This window comes from Mirounga angustirostris, unplaced genomic scaffold (assembly GCF_029215605.1).
Source record: "Mirounga angustirostris isolate CCGP_5_RB_7025 unplaced genomic scaffold, mMirAng1.0.hap1 SCAF_9, whole genome shotgun sequence".
Lineage (NCBI taxonomy): Eukaryota > Metazoa > Chordata > Mammalia > Carnivora > Phocidae > Mirounga > Mirounga angustirostris.
In genome coordinates this window covers 102,649,484-102,672,464 of record NW_026991717.1, presented here as the reverse complement: position 1 = coordinate 102,672,464, position 22,981 = coordinate 102,649,484, and positions in this window count along the sequence as shown.

Genomic DNA, 22,981 nt, shown 5'->3' with positions numbered 1-22,981 from the left:
TCCTAAACACCCTAAGGAGGTAAAATAAACATAAGTACAATGGGATCCCATTTATGGTTTTTAAAAAGTAAAACAAAGCCATATTTCCAAATGTACATTCATTGTTTAACAATACATATTTTTCAAATGACATAAGTTTGAAGTGTATCCTGGATGGTCAGCCAAAGAAACAACGATCTGTTCAAGTCATGCAGGAAAAAATGGCCAAAATGGCCCCATACAACTCCCCAAAACATATTTAAGGTGACTTTTACTTAGAAAAATGTCTCTTGTTATCTGTGGACTATCACCCTGTCCTAAAAGAGATGTGACTCCATTGTAATGAATGAGTGGCAGCAAGTCTTAGTGTTCTTTCCATACTATAACTTGGCACTGAGCTTCCTCACACTGAGGGGTTCACTAAATGTTGTCTCACAGTTATTTTCAGAAAGATGAGAGAAAGACCTCCTTGAGGTCAGTGACTGAGTCTTATTCACTTATTATTCACATATCTAATACATAAAAGGAGACTTGCTAGTTGTTGTTGCTGTTTCCCCCCTACATTATGCTATTCTCTCAGCAGTCTAGGATGTTTATAATTACAAAGTAAATTCTGGCCTCCTTGCTAGTTAATAAGCTAATAAGATCTCTGATATTTAAGCTCCAGTGACTCCACTTTATATCCCAGTATTAAAATCCCAATGATGATCTTCTAAGTCAGAAGACTTCTCTAAGAAATCTGTCTTTATATTTGTAAAAGTCTTTTCTTTTTACTCATGTTTGTGAGTAATATGTTGATATGATGGCAGCATTATTTTAGGTATAGAAATAAGATTAGTTCACTCTAATGCTTTAGGCATATGTGCCTATTATGAGGCTCTGAAGAGACATCTATCTATCTCTGTGAGCGATGACTTCAGAGCAAGGAATGGTCTCGGAGCAAGGGAGGTGCAACCAGTGATAGTCTTCTATCTGGATAAATGGTACTTTCATTGCTTTGTCATATCTTATAATAGTCACTTGTTTACTATTGTCTTTGTTCTCTTTTAAACAATGAAAGGACACACCTTAAGCTTTTTAGAAGAAAAAACTCCTCATTAAATCAACTAAAATAGGGGTGCCTGGGTGGCTCAGTCGTTAAGCATCTGCCTTCAGCTCAGGTCATGATCCCAGGGTCCTGGGATGGAGCCCCACATTGGGCTCCCTGCTAGGCAGGAAGCCCGCTTCTCCCTCTCCCACTCCCCCTGCTTGTGTCCCTCTCTCGCTGTGTCTCACTCTGTTAAATAAATAAATAAAATCTTTAAACAAAATCAATTAAAATAACCAACAGCAATTTTGAAACAATATCCTAAAGCAACTTCCTGAAGGAGAAAAGTTCCTTCCTAACTCCTAACAGGTAGACATTCTTCTCTTGTTGGCCAGGTTTAGGGGTGATTCCTGGCTGTGTACCTACTGGAAAGGTAACTGTGGGAATGAAGTTGCTAATAATGGAGAGATGCTTTAAGTTCTCTTGACTCAGCAGGATGTCATGTTATGTACCATAGGCGTACCTACTGAATAATTTAAGTATTTGTGTAGTTTTATTTTACATGCCATGTGGCTCTTAATCCTACTAATCCTATCTATTATACACAAAGCCTTGAATATAAATGTCCTTAACTTTGTTTTATCCTAGATGAAAGAAAAGGGACACATCAAATTTTAGATTTATAGCATTTAATCAAAGGATGAGTATTGTTTTACCACCTGTAATCTTGGAACACAATGAGATTCCCAGGTAAAGTGTTTTAGCTAACAATTTGATTCTTCTCTTTGAATTTTAGGGAGTGACGGTCTGTTCTTTAACCCTCTGACCCTTTGAGAACAGTGGTTGGCAGTCCCAACTGTAGGCATAGGTTTTGTTTGTATGACTGAGGCCTCAGGGGTGTATAAGGAACCAGAAAGGACTATGGTCAAATGGTCGCTATTTCCATTACTTTCAAGCTCATACTTTCTAACTTGCTGAGGGCGTAGACAGACTGATTCTTCTATCTCCACCTGGGTAGGTGAGAGGTGCTGGAGATATATATATATATATATATATATGTATATATATATATATATATTCCTATATATTAAAGCCATTGAAAATTCCTGGTCTCCAATTTAGCTATGCCCTCAGCTGTCAGTACTCTAGAGTTGATTTTACCAGTTCTCCAGGCTGGCTTCATCCAACAGCAACTATCTTTGACCACTACTTGCTTCATACTCTCCTCAGCCGATGACCCTGCCTCTGCTTCACTAGGAAAAATGAACTATTCCAAAGGTGAACTCCCTCCACCCCCACCCCCCATGTTAATAAATGCATCTATATCTGAACTTACTCTTATCTCCTGCCCCTGGAAAAACATTAGAGGGTAGAAGATGGCCCAGTTCTTCAAGACTAATACCTCCCTCTACCTCTGAGCTTGATGCCATCTCTTTCAGTCTCCTTTGGTACCTGTCCCATCATTGTTCTCTCTCCTAAATTTTCAATGGTACCTTTGCTGGCTATTGCCTCAAAGTTTATAAATGCACTCTCTCTGGAGACTCCTGTTGGCTTTCTCTCCTTTCCATCACAGTGAAACTGCTAATCTGCAATAGATAGCCACCGTCTCCCCTCAGATTCAAGTTTGCTCTTTAGCCAGTCGGCTGGCCTTCCACCTCAACCCTTCCACTAACACCTCCCTGGCAAAAGTCACCCATTATGTCCCAAAGGCTAGACCCATTACACTCTTCAACTCTCGTGTCACTTTATTTTCCCATGGCATTTGATCTTGCTATGCCCTTCCAAAACTCTTCTCTTGGCTTCTGTCATACCATACTTCTTTGCCTTCCTTCTCTGAACATGCCTTCTCAGTTTTTCTTGATATTTGAGTCTATAATCATCACAGCAGTAGCTAGCATTTATTGTCGGCCTACCATATATTAAGTATGTTATAAGCAATAGCCCACTTTAGTTCTCACAATAACCCTATGAAATATGCAGCGTGAATTGGTGGTTAGAAGCCGGACCAGAATTGGGTCACGAGCCTATTCCCAAGTCAATCATTGGAAACCCAGTCACTGGGTTTACTTTTAGATCAATGAGGCCTATTTGTGGCTGAGATGAAGATGAGCTTCTCCTGATACATACTACTGGGGGTGAGGGGGATGTGAAGAAATGTCTATAATAAAATTGGGGTTCAAATCCTGGCTCTGCCACTTACTAGCTCTGTGATCTTGGAGAATTTAATGTCTCTGAGCTTCAGATTGTTCTTATTGAATGTAGATAATACTACATACCTCATAGGGGTTGGGAAGGGTTAAATGAATTAATATATGTAAAGTGTTTAGCCTAGTAGAAGCACATGGTGTGCCCTCAGTAAATGTTAGCCAGTCCCCCATCCCACCCATCTATCCTCAACATTTCTGCCACTGCTGTCCTCATAAAATGCAAACTGACTATGTCCGTCTCCTGCTTAAACTTCTTCAGTGACTCCCCATTGCCTAATAATCAAATCTAGGTTAGGGTGCTTTGGCCACAAATAACAGAAAAACCAACTCACAATCTAGCTTTTAAAAAAGTAAGAGAGTGAACTAGATCACGTAAAAGACTATCAGAGGCAGGGCGAAGTTCGGGGTTAATTGGTTCAACGATATTATTTAAGAACCCAGGTTTCTTTCTCTCTCCTGCCATTCATAGAGTCAGCTCCATCCTAAAGCTGCTTCCTTCATAGTTATGATATGGTTGCCGTAAGTGTTTGGGGCTATGTGTTTCTTGATTCATGCCCAGTGAGAGGAAGGGAGAGGCTTTCAGTAACTCACAAAGAGTTACTTTCCCAGAAGCCTTTAGCAAACCTCTCTTGATGTGTTGTTTATCAGAATTGGTCACGTGCTGGAAAGAGACTAAGTTTACCCCTACTCAGGCTACCCAGAACTAGGAGTGAGTGAGCTTCTTTGGAGGCATATGTGTTGTGGGGAAAGGGTGTATACTAAACAAAATTGAGTTTCTGTTAGAAAAAAGAATGGGGAATGGATGCTAGGAAGGCCACATTCTATGTTCATTGCATAGACAAGGCCCTCTTGATGATCTGATCTTGAAGCACCAAGTTATTTCTTGCCATTCACAATTTTAACTCAAAGTATTCAATTAATAATTATTTTATATATGAGTGAGTGAACTTTGAACCAAACTACTACCTGTAGTACCCAAAATGTGTGAGATGGTTTTCTGATCTCTATATCTGGGCTCATCCTGCTACTGGTCCTTGAAATCATCACCTTCACCATTCCTAATCTCCCTCCTTCTCTCTTTCTCTCTCTCTCTCTCTCACACACACCTACCTCCTCTCCACTTGCAAAACTGACTTCTTCCTGCTCTGTGAGTGCTTTGGATTTCTGTGACCAAACTGGTTCATGACTTCTTTGCTCTTCTGTGGCTTTTTCTAGAATAGAAAACTTTTAAGGGTGGGAATTATGTCTTATCCTCTTATTACTGGTAGATGCATAATACACGATTCTGAATGCATGCATCAAAGATTGATCTTGCTCTACACCTTTTCAGATTGGAGATATCTCTCTTGGTGTAAATGTCTTTAAACAAGTTTATTTATATAGGACTTCTCATCACTAGAAGTGATAAGAAAAGTGTCTTCAAGGGTCTTAAGAATCTAGTAGTATCGGGGCATCTGGGTGGCTCAGTCATTAAGCATCTGCCTTCGGCTCAGGTCATGATCCCAGGGTCCTGGGATTGAGCCCCACATCGGGCTCCCTGCTCAGCAGGAAGCCTGCTTCTCCCTCCCCCTCCGCCCCCGCTTGTGTTCCCTCTCTTGCTGTGTCTCTCTCTGTCAAATAAATAAAAATAAAAATCTTTAAAAAAAAATCTAGTAGTATCTTCTAGAGTCTTTTGCTTAAGATTCTTCTGCTTAAAATAAGCACTTACAGGATTGGCTAGGGGTGCATACTTGACTTTCTTGCATTGGTCCTAAGTTGGAATCAGGGACAAAAATTGGAGAAGCTATCAGTCATTAATCAAGTCCTGACCATTGTGGTCAATTGTTAAAGAAGTTGGTTTGGATTCCCAGGTTGTTACTAGAGGTAGCAGTCTGACTTCCTACAAGTCCAACTCAGAGTAGTCTGGCTTCCTGGGTTGTTCATGATAGATAAGGGGTTGGTGGGCAGGTTGCTGAGGGTTGTGGGTTAGAGCTCTATTTTTTTATTAAAGTTTTTTTATTATTTATTTTTGAGAGAGACAGAGAGAGCATGAGCAGGGGGGAGGGGCAGAGGGAGAGGAAGAAGCAGGGAGCCCAAGGCTGGGTGATCCCAGGATCCCAGGACCCTAGGATCATGACCTGAGCTGAAGGCAGACGCTTAACCAGGCGCCCCCAGAGCTCTGTTTTTATATGTCTGGCCATTGTTGGCTAGTATAATCAGTATCTCAGGGTAGAAGTCAGGAATGTGGAAGAGGGCCCAAGAGAGAGTTTTGAGGTGCTAGAAATATTCTATAATTTATTTTTTTATCTGAGTGCTGGTTATTACATGAGTGTACACTTTGTGAAAATTAATTGAGCCATAAACATGATTTATATGTGATATTTTAATACAAAAATTTTTAATAAAGAATTTCACAAAAAGAAAAAAAAAATCACTTACAGTTGCATTTTTTATTATTCAAATGAATGCTACACACACGCATGGCTGACTGAATTGTTTGGACCGTAGGTCACCACAGCCTGCATGAAATGCTTTAGTAAAGAGATAACTTTCATCATTGGGGACCGGAGTCTGGAAACCAGTCCAGGAAAAGCAAGTGATTTTGTAGACTTTATTTGAATATTGCATTAAAACATAAAGTCTGTGAGGCAAAGTGGTTGTTTGATTACTTCCTTTCTGAATGGGAAAATAAAGAAACAACCAAGACATTTAAAAGAGAGTAGTGCTAAGAATAACGTCGTAGTGCTCATTTGGGAATGTGTATCTCTAGTCATAATATATTTTGATTTATTACTCATTTTAATATGTGTACAGAACTGTAAAATCTAAAATGCAACCATAGTAAAGAAATAAAAAGAATAACGTAATCAAGATATTTGTTATATTTCTATACTGCAATGGAAGTCTCTACGCCATCTATAAACTCACAGCTGCTTCTCAGAGTTCTCATAGGAGAAACCTTTGAAGTTCAGGGAGTGGTTAATGGTTCCTTTGATCTTCTTAGTCTTTTTGCATTTCAGGGAGCTTTGGAGGAGGGCAGTTTTGCTTATCACTGGACCTATTGTTAAACAAAAACAAAAACAAAAAAGCAACTTCCTAGATCTATTGAGATAGGTGGAGCAGGTGAGGGACTTTCCCAGACTCCCTGTCTGATTGCTGCTTTTGGCCTGTTTCAAGAGGTAATTCTGCCCAAATTAGCCTCTCCCCCTAATCAACTTCCAGTACCTAAATGCTTAGTTAACTGCCTCCAGCCCATCCTTTAGTCTTTTTTTTTTTTTAATGCCATCTCATTTGTGCTTGGCATAATAATATGTGCATTAATTGACTTTCCAAACCATTTCATAAAATAGTCTTTGTTTTCCTTTGAGAAATATGGAAAACTTTGAACATGAAGATATCTGAGAAGTCAAATTCAAAATGATTATAGTTCTGTCGTGTCTTCTAGTAGCATCTGCATTAAAGGTCATTGCATTAGTCAATCTATTAAGTATAAAATATTTGCATTATTAAATCTATTCAGTAAAATATTTTTAAGTATATATGTGCTATATGAAAAATATTCATGCCTAGCCTCTAGTCTTAAAACAATTTTTGAAACAACTGCCTACCCACAAAGGAATTTGTCTTATTATAAAGATTTTTGGGTAACTTTTGGTGTTTTAACCAAAGTAATACATGCTTATTCTGAAGAGAAATGCTAAAAAGTATAAGGAAGAAAAGTATTTTACATGTGATGACTCTCAGAAATAATCACAATATGCATTTTGATGCACTTTCTTTCAATCTTCATATTATGTAAATGTATGATATGTACTTTTTATATGTAGGAGAGATTAGCTTTTTCTGTATATGTAGTCTGTATACTTTTATAAAAATTTGGTATTGTTATTTTCTTTTTTTTATTTTCTTTTTTTTTTAAAGATTTTATTTATTTTTTTGAGACAGAGAGAATGAGAGACAGAGAGCATGAGAGGGAGGAGGGTCAGAGGGAGAAGCAGACTCCCTGCCGAGCAGGGAGCCCGATGCGGAACTCGATCCCGGGACTCCAGGATCATGACCTGAGCCGAAGGCAGTCGCTTAACCAACTGAGCCACCCAGGCGCTCCAGTATTGTTATTTTCTTATGTCTTTAAAGATTGTAATTATTTTATGAATCAATTTACTCCCCTATTGTTGGATGAAAATATCTTTTTTTAAGGACTAGAAACAACTGGTTAATGTATCAGAGTACCCCTTTTTTCCCCCATAAGGGGCTTGAAAAATTAATTTGAAAAATCTCTTGAAGTATATACACACATGCACATGTATCTGTTAAGTGAGAATAGGATTCAGAACTGCAGTGCTGAATGAAGAACTCACAGCATCCCCAGGACCACCATCATCACAACGTATCCTCTTTATATTAATATGTACCTTATATTAATATGCACTTTCATCAATTAGAGTACATCTTTAGAGAGAAAGTTTGTGGGAAGTTGAATATAATCAAGCTATCTCACTTAATTTGTCCATTCATTCATTTATTCAGTAAACACCTGTTGCTCCCTTGTTAGGCATTGTAGGTATCAAGGTGAAGGGCAGACTCAGCCCTTGCCTTTCACAGTGCCTATAGTCCAGATAAAGACAATCAAACCAGAGAATTTAATCACACACAGAAAGGGCTATGTTAGGGAAAGCTGGGATTATGATAGGTGCACATAGAGGGGCAGCTGCATTTTCCCAATGAAGGGAACATTTAACCAGAGACTTGAAAAGTAAGCAGGAGTTAACTAAACAAGAGACAGGATGGGCAAAGCCTTGGGAAGATCAGAATGCCTGGAGAAAGCAGAAGAGGAAGCTGGATGTGTTTAGCCAAAGCCAGATCATAAAGGGCCTTGTCAACCCCCATAAATTTAGAGTTTATCTCCAGAGGTACTGGGAATCTGTGGAAGGTTTGTTCTTTGAAAAGATCACTCTCTCTCTCTGCCACCTGAAAAATGAATGAGAATGGGAGCTAAGGGAATCAAGGATTGTTACCGAACTACAGGTTGGAAGAGCAGTTCCTTAGCTACAGTGCAGCTGAGGGGTCCTAGGTGATGGCTGGACATGGAATTCTTTTTTTTTATTAAGATTTTATTTATTTATTTGAGAGAGAGAGAAGGAGAGACAGGGAGAGAGCACAAGCAGGGAGGAGGAGAAGCAGGCTCCCTGCAGAGCAAGGAGCCTGATGTGGGGCTTGATCCCAGGACCCTGGGATCATGACCTGAGCTGAAGGCAGACACTTAACTGACTGAGCCACCCAGGCACCCCTGGACATGAAATTCTGTAACCATCCTTTTCATTCAGCCATTCATTGCATTTAGCTTTTGACCCTTTCAGACCAACCTAGTATATATTAAAGCACCAAATAAATGGTTGTTGCTTTGTTTGCTTTTTTATGTATCTAGAGAAGGAATCCACTACATAATTCTACCTTTTTCTTCTTCCAAAGAATAAAGTATTGAGAGAGAAAGTCTCCATCCTAAGGAACTACCCCACTCTTTTCCTAATCTAGGGGCTTCTCCACTTTCCTACAATGGCTCAACTATCCTGAGCCAGTTGCTAAGATCCAAATTTCCTTTACAAAAGCTTTCTTAGCTTGCACAGAAAGCCACCAAATTCCTGATCTGTATAAAGAGGACAGTACCTCAATTCTGCTAATATTAGTAACATGCAGGCTTCCCCTGTTATAACAGTAATACATGGAAAACACAGGCAAGTGAAAAATAGAGAAATAGCCACCAGAGTGCTACCCCCAAATGACAACCACTATTAATATTTTGAGGCATTTCATTTTAGTCTTTGTTTATAGTTTGGGGAGAATTGCTTTTAGATCATTGTGACATACACCCACACATACACACATGTATATTTATATCCTGAATTTTTTTAACTTAACATTAACATAAAAATTTCATGTTATTTTAAATGTTACATTAAAATTTTAATTGTTGCAAAAATTCCACTGCATGTATTTCAATCAAATTCAACACACAGCCAGTGTTTGTACCATAAATAAATGAGTAGTTTGGGCATAAAGTTTTGGGGGTACTTAAGATTGTGCTTTTGAGATAAATTCTTAGAAGCAAACCTAATAAGGCTTTTAGCATATACTGTCAATTTGATTTACAAAAAGGAGTGTACCAAATTTACATTTCACCATATGAGAGTACTTGTTCTAATTAGACAACATTAAAAAAGAAGTCTTTGCTAATTTAATAGACAAGGAAATTTTTTTCAAAATAATTTAAAATGTTAGCAGTGTTTTTATATATCCATAATAACTAAGTAAGTTAAAGGGGAAACTGACTGCAAGATTATCAGGCCAGACTCATACTAACAGATGAATTGGCTGCACTTTCCATAACTTGGTAAAGTGAGTAGTAAGTATCAGGGTTTTAGTATTCCTTGACATAATTCTAAATTTTTGCTTATGTATTTAGTTCTGATGGACTCTGCTTCCTTGTAATTTAGGCCACGATATTTTACAAATTAACCCAGAGATTTAGAGGAATGAGTGTACCATAAACCATAACATTAACTACTGATCAGTATGGTTGTGAACACAAGGCTTTAAAGTTCCTTTGGCAGTGAGTTAATTTTATTTTATTTAATTAATTTTTTTAATGTCTCAACTTTTTATTTAAATTCTAGTTAGTTAACATATAATGTAATATTGGTTTCAGGAGTAGAAGTTAGTGATTCATCAGTTATATATAACACCCAGTGCTCCACACAAGTACCTTCCTTAATACCCGTCACCATTTAGTCTAACCCCCTACCTCCCCTCCAGCAACCCTCGGTTTGTTCTCTATAGTTAAGAGTCTGTTTGATGGTTTGCCTCTCTCTTTTTTCCCCCTTCCATGTTCATCTGTTTTGTTTCTTAAATTCCACATATGTGTGAAATCACATGGTATTTGTCTTTCTCTGACTTATTTCACTTAGCATAATACACTCTAGCTCCATCCATGTTGTTGAGTTAATTTTAGAATGAAAAGTTAAAAGCTGAATATTAAATTGATAAAAATAATAATGACTTAACTAGAGAAAACACAAGAGGGCAATCTTGCCCAATAAAATATGTTTGCATAAGATAACAAAATAATTCAATATTTTTAACCAAGCATAATTCTTTCAATAGACATTTACAGTCTTGTCAGTATGTGTTATCTTTTTATTAACAGTGATAGAATAGTGACTTTGCAAGGAAATTTAGTGCCAACATCCATACAATGAATTTTGCGTGTATTTGAGTTATATTTTTTAATCCTGGAAAGAAGTGAATCTACTTTCCATATTGCCTGGTTTCAGTTTATAGAAAAGCAAGGATATAGATCTGCTATAGAAGAGAGACCAAAGATAAAATATCTTCTTCCTCCTGGATTCATTACATATATATATATGTATATACATATACATATATGCACATACATGTACATATATACATACACATTTATTTTCAAAATGGAAATAATTTCATTTTTTCTGACTAGGAATATGTGATCCATTAAATCTCAATGGAAGAGACTATTTTTTTAAATAAAAAAATAATGAATTGCTAAAGGAAGAGCATGTTCTAATGATTAGATCGGAAAACATGTATGGTCTTTTACATACTCTAATTTCCTGATACTTAAATAGGACTGTAATTTTGATTAATTGACTAAGCCCTAAAAATTAAGAGCATGAGAAAATGGGAGGTTTAAGGCAATTACATGCACCTCTGTATGTGCAAATTCTCATGCATCTTGGTTTCATCTGCAAAGCAAGCACAGAGATAGTATCTGTGTGATGTACTTCCCATATCCCCATGGCCCTCCCCTACCTCAAGCTAATTTGGAGTTCAGAGTGCCAAACAGGATTAAAAGAGAAGAGGGGAGGGAGGGAAGGAGGGAGGGAGGAAAGTAGGTGTTTTTCTGAGCATACTGTTGGAAGCAAGCCCTAAGAATTCTGTGATCACGTACCTGGTACTTAGAAAACCACCTCACACCAGTCAGAATGGCTAAAATTAACAAGTCAGGAAGCGACAGATGTTGGCGAGGATGCAGAGAAAAGAGAACCCTCCTACACTGTTGGTGGGAATGCAAGCTGGTGCAGCCACTCTGGAAAACAGTATAGAGATTCCTCAAAAAGTTAAAAATAGAGCTACCCTACGACCCAACAATTGCACTACTGGGTATTTACCCCAAAGATACAAATGTAGTGATCCAAAGAGGTACATGCACCCCAATGTTTATAGCAGCAATGTCCACAATAGCCAAACTATGGAAAGAACCAAGATGTCCATCAACAGATGAATGGATAAAGAAGATGTGGTATATATATATATACAACGGAATATTATGCAGCCATCAAAAAAATGAAATCTTACCATTTGCAATGACGTGGATGGAACTAGAGGGTATGATGCTGAAGGAAGTAAGTCAATCAGAGAAAGACAAGTATCATATGATATCACTGATATGAGGAATTTGAGAAACAAGACAGAGGAGCATAGGGGAAGGGAGAAAAAAATGAAACAAGATGAAACCAGAGAGGGAGACAAAACATAAGACACTCTTAATCTCAGGAAACAATCTGAGGGTTGCTGGAGTGGTGGGGGGTGGGAGGGATGGGGTGGCTGGGTGATAAACACTGGGGAGGGTATGTGCTATGGTGAATGCTGTGAATTGTGTAAGACTGATGAATCACAGACCTGTACCCCTGAAACAAATAATACATTATATGTTAAAAAAAAAAAAAGAAGAAGAAGATAGTAGGAAGGGAAAAATGAAGGGGCAGGGAAATTGGCAGGGGAGACGAACCATAAGAGACTGTGGAATCTGAGGAACAAACTGAGGGTTCTAGAGGGGAGGGGGTGGGGGGATAGGTTAGCCTGGTGATGGGTATTAAAGAGGGCATGTACTGCACGGAGCACTGGGTGTTATATGCAAAAAATGAATCATGGAACACTACATCAAAAACTAATGATGCAATGTATGGTGACTAACATAACATAATAAAATAAAATTAGAAAAACAAAAGAAAAACAATAGAACATAGTAGTTAATCACCTGGAATTTGAATCCTCAGTTTCTGCCACATACTAGCTGTGTGACTTTGGGTAAGTTCTTAACCTTTCTGTGCCTTATTTTCCTTACATGTATAATGCGGTTATAATCATTCACATCTCATGAGGTTTGTTTTGTATATTAAATGGATATATAAATATTTGGAACAGTGTCTGGTACAAAGTAAGCTTTACATCAGTAATTGCTATTATGCAAGGGAGCCTAGGGAAATCTCTAGTGGAAATAAGAACCCAGATGTCAGAACATGAAATACAGGCAGGAATAATATTGGACATACTGAACCAAAAAGAAAAAAATTTTGGATTATAACCATTTTTTCAAGCTAAGCTTGGCTAAGGGTTTTCTACAGTTCCTAGGGGGAAGGATTCAGAAATTAGCAATAGTTAACTTACTAAATGCCGTCAGAGTTTTGTTCACATTAACCATGTAGAAAACCATACCTGCTTCTTCCTCCAATATGAGGAATGGCTAGTTATTATTTTAAAGTGTTTAATGCTCATAAAACTCTCTATGAAAGAGCCCCTAAGATCCATTGCCGTTACTCACAGGATCTGAACTAATGAGTATGCTTCGAATGGCGGAGTTAGGATACAGGTTTTCTGAGAGGGCAAATGAGATAAGCAGCACCTTCTAGAAGGAGCTGCTTTAACAAAGCTTATTTCTGCCATATACATACAACATGACTTGCAGTGCAAGGTAGTTCGATCAGGGCACTTTCATATTCAGACGCTAGTCTCTCTTCAGGCAACCCTGGAATTAGAAACCCAAGATATACTTCTATTCTAGCCACAACCACTGCAACATTCTGAGAACAGGTAAAGGATTCTCCGTGGTTCTTTGTTCTTTGAGTGAATTTCTCATCCCCATTATAGTGGTTTCTGAGTTGTTTGAAATATCGAGTAAAAAGTTAAATGAATCATTTAAAAATTATTAATAATATTGTACTTTTGCTTTGCATTATTCCATCTATATTTTAGTTTCCACTTTAGACAGAGTGGTTAAAATCTTGCAATATCTTGCTAAGAAGAAAGAATTACAGTAACTTTAAGTACTTGTGCACATTTCTACAGAGATCATTTTGGAATATCAATGAAAATTTCTATCGTATTCCTGCGGTGCTTGAGCAATTCTGAGTGTTATTGGGGTTTAAGAGGTACCCAATGTGCTGGGAAGATTTCACCAGGGAAAGTGGCCTGATTGACTTTATTATAAGGTAAGTTTATCTTGGTGAATTACCTGAAGTTACAGCTTTAAGTTTCCAAGTTCTGACATTTAATTTCCAGGTTCTGGTCTGAGTGGATTAGACCAACCAAGTTTATAAGAGATTGATGATAGATGCAGCGAGCACTGTGCCATTGAGATTAAGGGAGAGAAAGAGTAAACTAATATTTGCACAACTGTCAAATTAAAAACTCTGAGTAAAGAAGTCCTGGGAGCTGTAGAGTGTGTCATGGGGCATGATTGTCAAGTAGATTATGAGAAAATACTTTTTTTTTTTAGCTTTTATTTACTTACTTATTAGAGAGAGAGAGATAGGGAGGGAGAGAGAGAGAAAGAGAGAGAGAGCACGGGGATGGGGCAGAGGGAGAGGGAGAGAATCCCAAGAAGATTCCACACTGAGCACAGAACCTGACTCGGGGCTCGATCCTATGACCCCGAGATCATGACCCAAGCTGAAATCAAGTCAGTCACCCAACCGACTGAGCCACCCAGTTGCCCATGAGAAAAGACATTTTTTTAAGGTTTACGATTTGGCATTTTTGTTTATTTAGTTAAATATGTTATCATACTGTAAGAAATTGCTGTGTCTATCTCCACAATAAATGTATCTATTCCACAGACTTCTCATTTACAGTGTGCTGACCACAATTTGAAGTTGGAGAACCAACTTCAAATTGCATCTTCAACTTCTGCTTTTTCTACACTTTCATACAAGCCATTTCCAATTATTGATACATTCTTTCTTTAAATATGCTACTATCACAGATCAGGTTATATGAAAAGAAGGAATTCTTTTAGCTTTGGAGACTTCTCTTTCACTATGTGTTAATGTTTTTAGTCAAAATCTGAATTTGTGGGGTCCTTAGTGCCCCACTACCAACACCCAGGGCAAAAACAAGCTCCTTCAGGCTAGGAACTATGTCTGCCGGATCTTTGTACCCTCAGAACCTAACACAGTGCTTGGCACAAAATAAGTGCTCATGTTGGCTCAGCTGGGCGGTATTTATTATCTTGAGCTGGTAGAACATGGTCCCCGGATGAGCACTTGAGGCTACAATACATTGCTAATACAGTGATGTGCTCATATAGTATGTGAACCCGGCCTGTTTGCCATACCACTCCACATCACATGGTGAAAGCCACAGGCTACTACCTGCTTTGAGAATTCAGGAGTCTAAAGATACGAAACATGCACAGATAGGTTTCTTCTCCAAAAGTCCCCCAAATTCAGGGGTAGAGGTGACATTCCGCTCTGTCAGATTTCTGAAATGCCCACCACGAGCTTTGGGGGATCTCAGAATCCTAGACGGTTTTCATCAACAAGAGTTTGGAAGGGCCTTTTAGATTCATGTATGGCAGTCTTAATCTGCTAAATATCTTATAATCTTAATCTGTAAAATATCAAGTAGAGGAGCAGTTGTGTTCCTAGGACACCATATAAATGGGGGCTAAACACAAAGAATAAATAGAAATTTAGGTGCACTTAATTATTTCATACTTTTGCCCAGAACTTCATTTATCCCTTTCATTTCAGTGTTTAAAAGTTAACATTGTGGGGCGCCTGGGTGGCTCAGTTGGTTGAGTGACTGCCTTCGGCTCAGGTCATGATCCTGGAGTCCCTGGATCGAGTCCCCACATCGGGCTCCCTGCTCGGCGAGGAGCCTGCTTCTCCCTCTAATCCTCCCCACTCTCATGTACTCTCTCTCTCTCTCATTCTCGCTCTCTCAAATAAATAAATAAATCTTTTTTAAAAAAAAGTTAACATTGTGAAGTCTATTCTGTAAAAGACGATTTTTAAATTTACAAGGACATAGTATTTTAGCAAGTTCCTAACCTTGAATCCATTGCTAATTGTGTGATTTTGGTCAAGAAATCACTTGACTCCTTATTATTGGTTTAGATTAGTCAAAAATAATCAGTTTCAGCTTGCATGACTTTAACCCTTAATCTTTTGGTTGTAGCTGTGTGTAGCACTTTGTTGAGGAGGACTTTAAGGCTATGTCTCAACTCTACCAGAAGGTGCCATGATGACTCAGCACCAGGCATCATGGGCATGTGGAAGAGGAGGGCAATGTATGTGTGGTTGTATGTGCAGGTGCTGTTTTCTGTTTATTCTGTTCTAAATGAATTTTAAGGGTCCTTCAGTTCTAAAAGTCTAATTCTGTTTATAAACATGGAAATATGTTAATGATATGCTGTCAGTGAAAAATTATAATTACGTATAAGTCCTTTCTGTGTATACATATTTTAGCATAGAATAAATTTGGAAAGATGCTCATCAGATTATTACGTGATAATCTCTAGGTGGTAGAAATGAGGATATTTATGTATTTTTGTCTTTATTCTCTTTTTTTTAATTAAAAAAATAAATACAAATTTATTTGAGAATGAGAGAGCGAGAGGGAGGGAGAGAGTATGCAAACAGGGGGAGGGGAAGAGGGAGAGGGAGAGAGAGAACCCCAAGCAGACTCTGGCTGAGAGCAGAGCTGACACAGGGCTTGATCCCACAACCCCAAGATCATGACCCCAGCCAAAATCAAGAGTCAGACACTCAACTGACTGAGCCACCCAGGTGCCCTTTGTCTTTATTTTCTAATTATTCTTCAGTGATCATATTTTGCTTTTGTAATAAAATTGGGAAACATTTTTTAATGTCTGATTTCCAAAACAGGTACTTAAGTGCATTTGCAAGTTACAAATTTTAACAAGTATAAAATTATAGTTAATCAATTCATGTTAGGTCAATCATTTATTATAATAAGCAAAATGAGTCAATATATAATCACCAAATAACATTTTATGTACATATTGAATACTAGTATCTATGAAAACTTTTTATTAAATTTTAAATTGAAATAATTATACATGCTTCTAGTAAAATTTCCAGTAGTAAAAAGAAAGTACAGAGTAGGGACCCCTGGGTGGCTCAGTTGGTTAAGCAACTCACTCTTGGTTTTGGTTCAGGTCATGGTCTCAGGGTCCTGGGATAGAGCCCTCCGTCAGGCTCCGTGCTCAGTGGGGAGTTTGCTTGAGATTCTCCCTCTCCCTCTTCCTCTACCCTTCCCCAGCACTCACACTCTCTCTCTAAAAATAAATAAATAAAATCTTTAGTACAAAAAGGGAAAGTACAGAGAAAAAAATAATTTCTTCTCATTTGAGACTTCTAGTCTTCCTCCCAATGGCAATAACAATTACTAGTTTCTTGCATATAATTATGAAATCACCATATATATAAGCATATATATATTTATATATTCTTCTCCTGAATAGAAGCATACCAAATATAGCATTGTATATTTTCATTTGCTTTCTCTTTTTTTAAAGATTTTATTTATTTATTTGAGAGAGAGAGAGAGGGAGAGCAGAGAGCACAAGCAGGGGGAGGGGCAGCAGGAGAGGGAAAAGCAGACCCCACTGAGCAGGGAGCCCACCTGCAGGACTCAATCCCAGGACCCTGAGATCATGACCTGAGCCAAAGGCAGACGCTTAAGTGACTAAGCCACCCAGGCACCCCTTATTTGCTTTCTCTTGATAATATGTGTTAGAGATCATTTCCTATCAGCCCATGTAGTTCTATTCCATTTTTTTCTATGGACTGCATAATATTACATTTTAGGATGAATCTTAACGTGTTCAGCTAGTCCTCTGTTCATCAACACTTACATTTCCAAATTTTTTAAGCTATTTCAAACAATGCTGCCTTGAATAGAGCTGCTCATTTATCTTTGAGCACTTGTGTGAGTATTCCAGAGGACAAATGGCTAGAAGCAGAAGTATTAGGTCAAAGGCATGTGCACTGAAAACATTGATAGATATTTTCAAATTACTCTAGAAAGTTTTACTTATTTACATCCTCACTATCTTGTATGAGAATGCTAGTCTTATTAAATCAATGTCAACAATTATTTATAGGTGGAAAGAGTAACTTGTCTTAACTGCTCTTGCTTTAATTATGAGTGATGTGATCTCTTTCTGCATTTTTATACTTGATTCTGAGGATTGCCTGTTAATTTTCCATGCCCCAGTTTTACAGTGTATTTTTTTCTAAGAGTTCTTCCAGAAATGATTAATGAGTTAACATCTGATAATAAAACATTATCTCAAAATTAGTTTCTTCTAAGTTGTTTGTCATTGGTGTCTTAAAAAACATAGATTCCATTCCACTTAGTTCAATAAACATTTAAGGGAAGGTTTCCAAATGCAGAGCCGCATATTCTAGGGGGACAAAAAGATTAAACGGATAAAAGGTTTGCTCAGGAAGCCCACAACTTAATACAGAAAATGAAAACAAAAAGCCATGCTCTCATAATAGTAGGAGGGCATAGGAGAGTGCAAGAGATTACTTTAGACAGCTTGGAGTCAGGGAAGGTTTATTGGAGTAGGTGCCATATGAACTGGGCCTTGAAGGACAAATGTATGAGTTTCCTAGGGCTGCTGTAACAAAGTACCACAAACTGGTGGCTTAAAACAGCAGAAATTTACTAGCTCACAGTCCTGGAGGCTAGACCTCCAAAATTAAGGTACTGGTAGGGCCATGCTGCTTCTGAAACCCAGCGTAAAATCCTTCCTTGCTTCTGCCCAGCTTCTGGTGGGGGCTGGCGGTCCTTGGCCTTGCTTGGCTCCTGGCTGCATCCGCCCAGTCTCTGCCCCTGTTGTCACCTGGTCGTCTTCACTCTACACATGTCTGTGTCTGTGTCCAAATTTCCCCTTTTCATAGGGTCACCAGTCATACTGGATAGGACCCACCCCAATGACCTCATCTTAACTGAACTCGATCATCTGCAAAGACCCTGTTTCCAAGTAAGGTTACATTCACAGGATGGGGTTTAGGACTTTCTGGGGGATACATTTTAATCCCTAAGAATGGATAAGATTTCAGTAGAGGAGAAGGGGAGGGCAGTTGGTGAAGGGAGGGGGGTATCCCAGGAGAAGAGAAACGAGTAAAGACTGGTCAATACAGGGCATGTCCAGAAACATCAAGTACTTTGTCTGGTTTTTGGGGAGCATGTTGCAAGTAAGAAAGCTATGGGAAAGGGCCGTATGCCCATGCACTCTCCAGGGAACGGGCAACCCTGGAAGCTGTCCATCACTGGTGGCTTAGGGAGATTATGCTGAGCTGTGGGGAGAAGGAATTGGATGGGGGAACTGGCGGATGCAGGAAAACCAGAGGGGAAACTATTCCGGCTGCCTCAGAGAGGTCAGGGAAACACTGAACTTCTAGAGACAGGGGGTTAAGGCACTCCCCCTCAGACCCGCTCCCCCTGAGGTACAAAAGTCCTGCTTGCTTGTGATTTGAAAATTCCATAATCCCGAGGATCTCCCCGCCCCATCAGAAAATTGCTTGAAATATACTCCCGTATTTCTTCATCTGACTGGGTTGCTTTATGAGCCACAGTATTGTGCCTGACAAAGGTTGCACAGGTTGCTTACCCTAAAAGAAGGCCCCGGGGGTGCTTGTGACTCTTCGGAAAGCCTTTCTTTCTGCTTTTCTCCTTGGCATTTTCAGACTGGCTCACCAAAACATTCGAACCAGAAACTGAAATTTCAAAAACGTCTTCTCCTTTAAGTTCTTAAGAGCTTTTCTGCACCTTTTGCTCAGAAGTGGTTTATATAAAAGTGGGTTAATGGCTGAATTATGTATGCAGTGCTGGCCGGGCAGGTATTGTCCGCATCTGCGGAGGAAGTGGCCACCCACTGTTTACCATTGTGCTGGCCTGCCGGTATGCTTACAATTATGTAGGGGATCCAGCAACAAAAGAAAAGAAAAGTCACCAGAAATAGATGAAAGGTACCATTGTATATTCAGGAGCAGAAGAGTTGCACATTTCAAAAATGCCCTGTTTCTGCTCCGAGGAGAAGAGGAGCTGGGTATGTATAAAGTATCAGCCATCCTCTAAGACTAGGGAGCGTTCCTATCTGGGGCTGTTTCTCTTGAGATCCTCAAATACCTTTAGGATCTTCTTGGCTCTTCTTCACAGAGAAGGCTATACCTCTCTTCATCTTTCTCAGCAATTGCCTTTCGATGTCATGTAGCCAGTTGGCTTGATCCCTAGCTGCTTCTGCTGCTCTAACATAAAGCAGTGGCCAACACGCAGGTAGGGAACAAGAAGAAGACTTTGTAAGCCTGAAATGGGTTAGCCTGAGTGCTCAGTGTTGCAAGTAGCTGGCTGATATTCAAAAGACCACCATCTTACAGGGAAGAAGACTTGAGAAAGCAACTTAAATTCAGATTCAAATTCCAGTGCTAATACTCCTTTTAAGGCTGTTTTATGTGCGGTGCCAGACACCATGCTTCTATCTGGACACATTGTAGCCAATGTCTGTGCTCAAGGTATGCAGGAGACCAAAACGCTATTGCCCAGACCGGCAGGACTGAATGCAGTAGGCTGAGTTCTCACTGATAACAGCATTTATAGTCACCAGGTGGTCCTGGTGGTGCAGCTGAATGCAAAACAAAAACTGCACTAAAAATATTTGTTATCGAGATTAGGGATTCTTGATTAGCGTACATTTTCTTAATGCAGCGTTTTTAAATTCTAGCCCCAAATGTATTCATTGCCCTCTGGAAGAGTTAGATATCAATTTTTCAGAGTAATTTGACTTTAAGATACAAATAGCTTTTGTCGACACAGATCTACAGTTCATTCACTTATTCCACACTTTTTAGCACCTTTCATGGGTGGGAACTAAAGTATCCCCTAATCTATGCAATTATCTTTTAGAATAAACAAATATATGAACACCTTAATAGCAAATATCAGCCTAGGAAAATCTATACAAGCAATACTTTTTTAAAACCATAAAAAATAACCACACTGCATTATCCTTGCATTCAAGAACACTGCGAAATAAAGATCACGTTAAAAGTGATCTTTTAAAAGTGATCTTTAAAAAGTTTAAATAATAACCACACTGCATTATCCTTGCGTTCAAGAACACTGCGAAATAAAGATCACTTTAAAAGTGATCACTTTTCTCCTTAAAATATAATAACAGGAGAGAAAAGCATTCAGGATCATTCTTTCTTAGTATGGTGTGTGCTCAGGAAATAAAGACATTTATTTAAAGAAGTATATATACTTTATTTCTTTAGGGAGAGAGAGAGCACGCACGCCTGTGGGGGTAAGGGGGGACAGAGGGGGAGGGAGAGACAATCTCAAGCAGACTCCACACCCAGCACAGAGCCCAACACAGGGCTCAATCTCAGGACCCTGACATCATGACCTGAGTCAAGATCAAGAGTCAGATGCTTATCTGACTGAGCCACCCAGGCACCCCTAAGGAAGTATATATATTTTAAAGTAAGAGCAACAAGTATAGTAAGATTTGTAGAGCATAATCGCTTCATGTTTACCCTTTTTCCTTTTTGCCTCTCCATTTTTTTTATCGTCTCTTTTCTTTCATGTTCTTCCTTGATTTCCGTTCTTTTCCCTTTTATTTCCATCTTCCTTTGTTAAATTTTCCATTTTTTCTCCCTTCCTTTCTTTTTCCTCTTTCCTCATCACATTTTATAAATATAGCTGCATATACAATATAATTATTAACTATTTCATCAAATGTTAAACATATATTAAATAGTTGTTAAATATTTTAATAAAAAACTTCCCAAAACCCAACCTGTAACAAATAAATGGATAAAACTCATCAAGAAATTGAAACTTTTCTGCCTCTTTCTCATTTTACATAATGTCTACAAACAAATGACTCCACTTTTCCTATTCAAATACCAGAAGGTAAAAATAAATAGAAAATTTAAAAATTACTATTTAATCAAAATCAATTATAATGAGAATTTAAAAGAAATTATATAGCTTCTGTGATATTGTTTCTCTAATCTTTATATTACCAAAAACAATGCAACTGGAAAAATATTTACCCATATTTGTCACCCTTGGTTGATTAGAAATACGGACATTATAGAATAAAAATACATGGTAACAGAAAATACACTTGCAAGAATGTTTCCTAGGAAAAATGGTGCCTACAGATCAAAGCAGAACACTTGAGATACTGGCAAGGCATGGTAACTTCAAAGGTTGGTCTCTGCACAGCTGTGAATCTGCTTTAGGTATAAAGCTTGCAAGAACTTGAGCATCCCAAGAACGTTCCAGATTAACTTCCCAGTCTGACAGAAAATAATTAAGGACCCCGAAAAGGAGGATACTTTGAAAAGAAAATCTCGGAAATTCATTTCTAAGATATTCCTTTCTTGGGGAATCTTCTCTTAGGTAAAAGCATGACTGGACATTCAATATTTTGTTCAGGAACTGTGGTTAATAAACTACGACCATTCAAAGCAAACAAACAAACAAACATACAAACTATGACTGTTCAAATGGAGGAAGAATGGCAGATGGATTCTAATTTGTAAACGTAGGAAATACCACAGATTACAACAGCAATACCTGATGTAGGTTTTGCTGCTGAAATGACTCACCACCTCCATTGCTTTTGATCAAATTGATTCAAGCCTGCTTCATTATCATCCTCCTCCTAACTGCTCACTTTCTGTGACTTCCTTACCGTGTTCAAGGGCGACACCTTTGTAACGAATAGACTGGGGTGCAGATGAAGTATTGTTCAGATTTGATATTTCGATACAAACACAATATACTTTGTACTGAAGGGAAACGAATGTTAATCCTCCTTTGTGCATTTACATCAACTTCTCTCTTCTCTTCCTTTGTTTTAAATGATGTCATTTTTTCTTCTACAACCCTCAGAAGTTATTGCCCATGCAATGCCCTGCATGCACCTACAAATTTTGCATGCTTCTTTTTCTACGTGGATCTCCTCCCTGCCAAATGTAATTTTGGTTTTACCATACATTGGAATTTTCTTCTCCTGTGCTCTCACCTTATAATGTAATTTATCAAGTGTCCAAGAGTAATTCATCAATGAGGCAAATTGTCCTCATGATGGCTTATCCATGAGCACCAATGATTTATTCCTGCTGCTTGTTTAGGGCTTGTTGAGACCCTCTTCTGTGTCAAGAAAACTCTAGAATTGCAGAGCCACATTCTGCCCACATGGGCATTAAGGAAGAAGTAAAGCAAGCCATCCTATAGGCAGGATTCCAGCCTCCTGGGCTCACCCAAGCTGAGAGGATCTGCCACCATGTTTAAAGTTCTCCCCTACTTTTCAAGTAAATCCAGAGCAGATTACATGTCCTATTTTTGTGCTAATGTTTAATCCTCACAATACCCAAGGTAGGAAAAGTACAGGTATAATCAATCAGTATCCTCTTCCAAGGGAGAGTGAATCATGGGAGGAAGATGAGCTTTAAGGTGTTTTCCAGCATTACAAATCCCTGTCTAAAGCATCTATAATGGTGGCTATGCTTAAAATGTTTTATCAGGGAAAAAATTACATATTGGATCTGTAAATGGGGATAATAACAGTACTTATGTCATAGGGTTATAATAAGGATCAAATGCGATAACGCCTGCAAAGCTCTTACCATAGTGCCTGGGCTAGTAC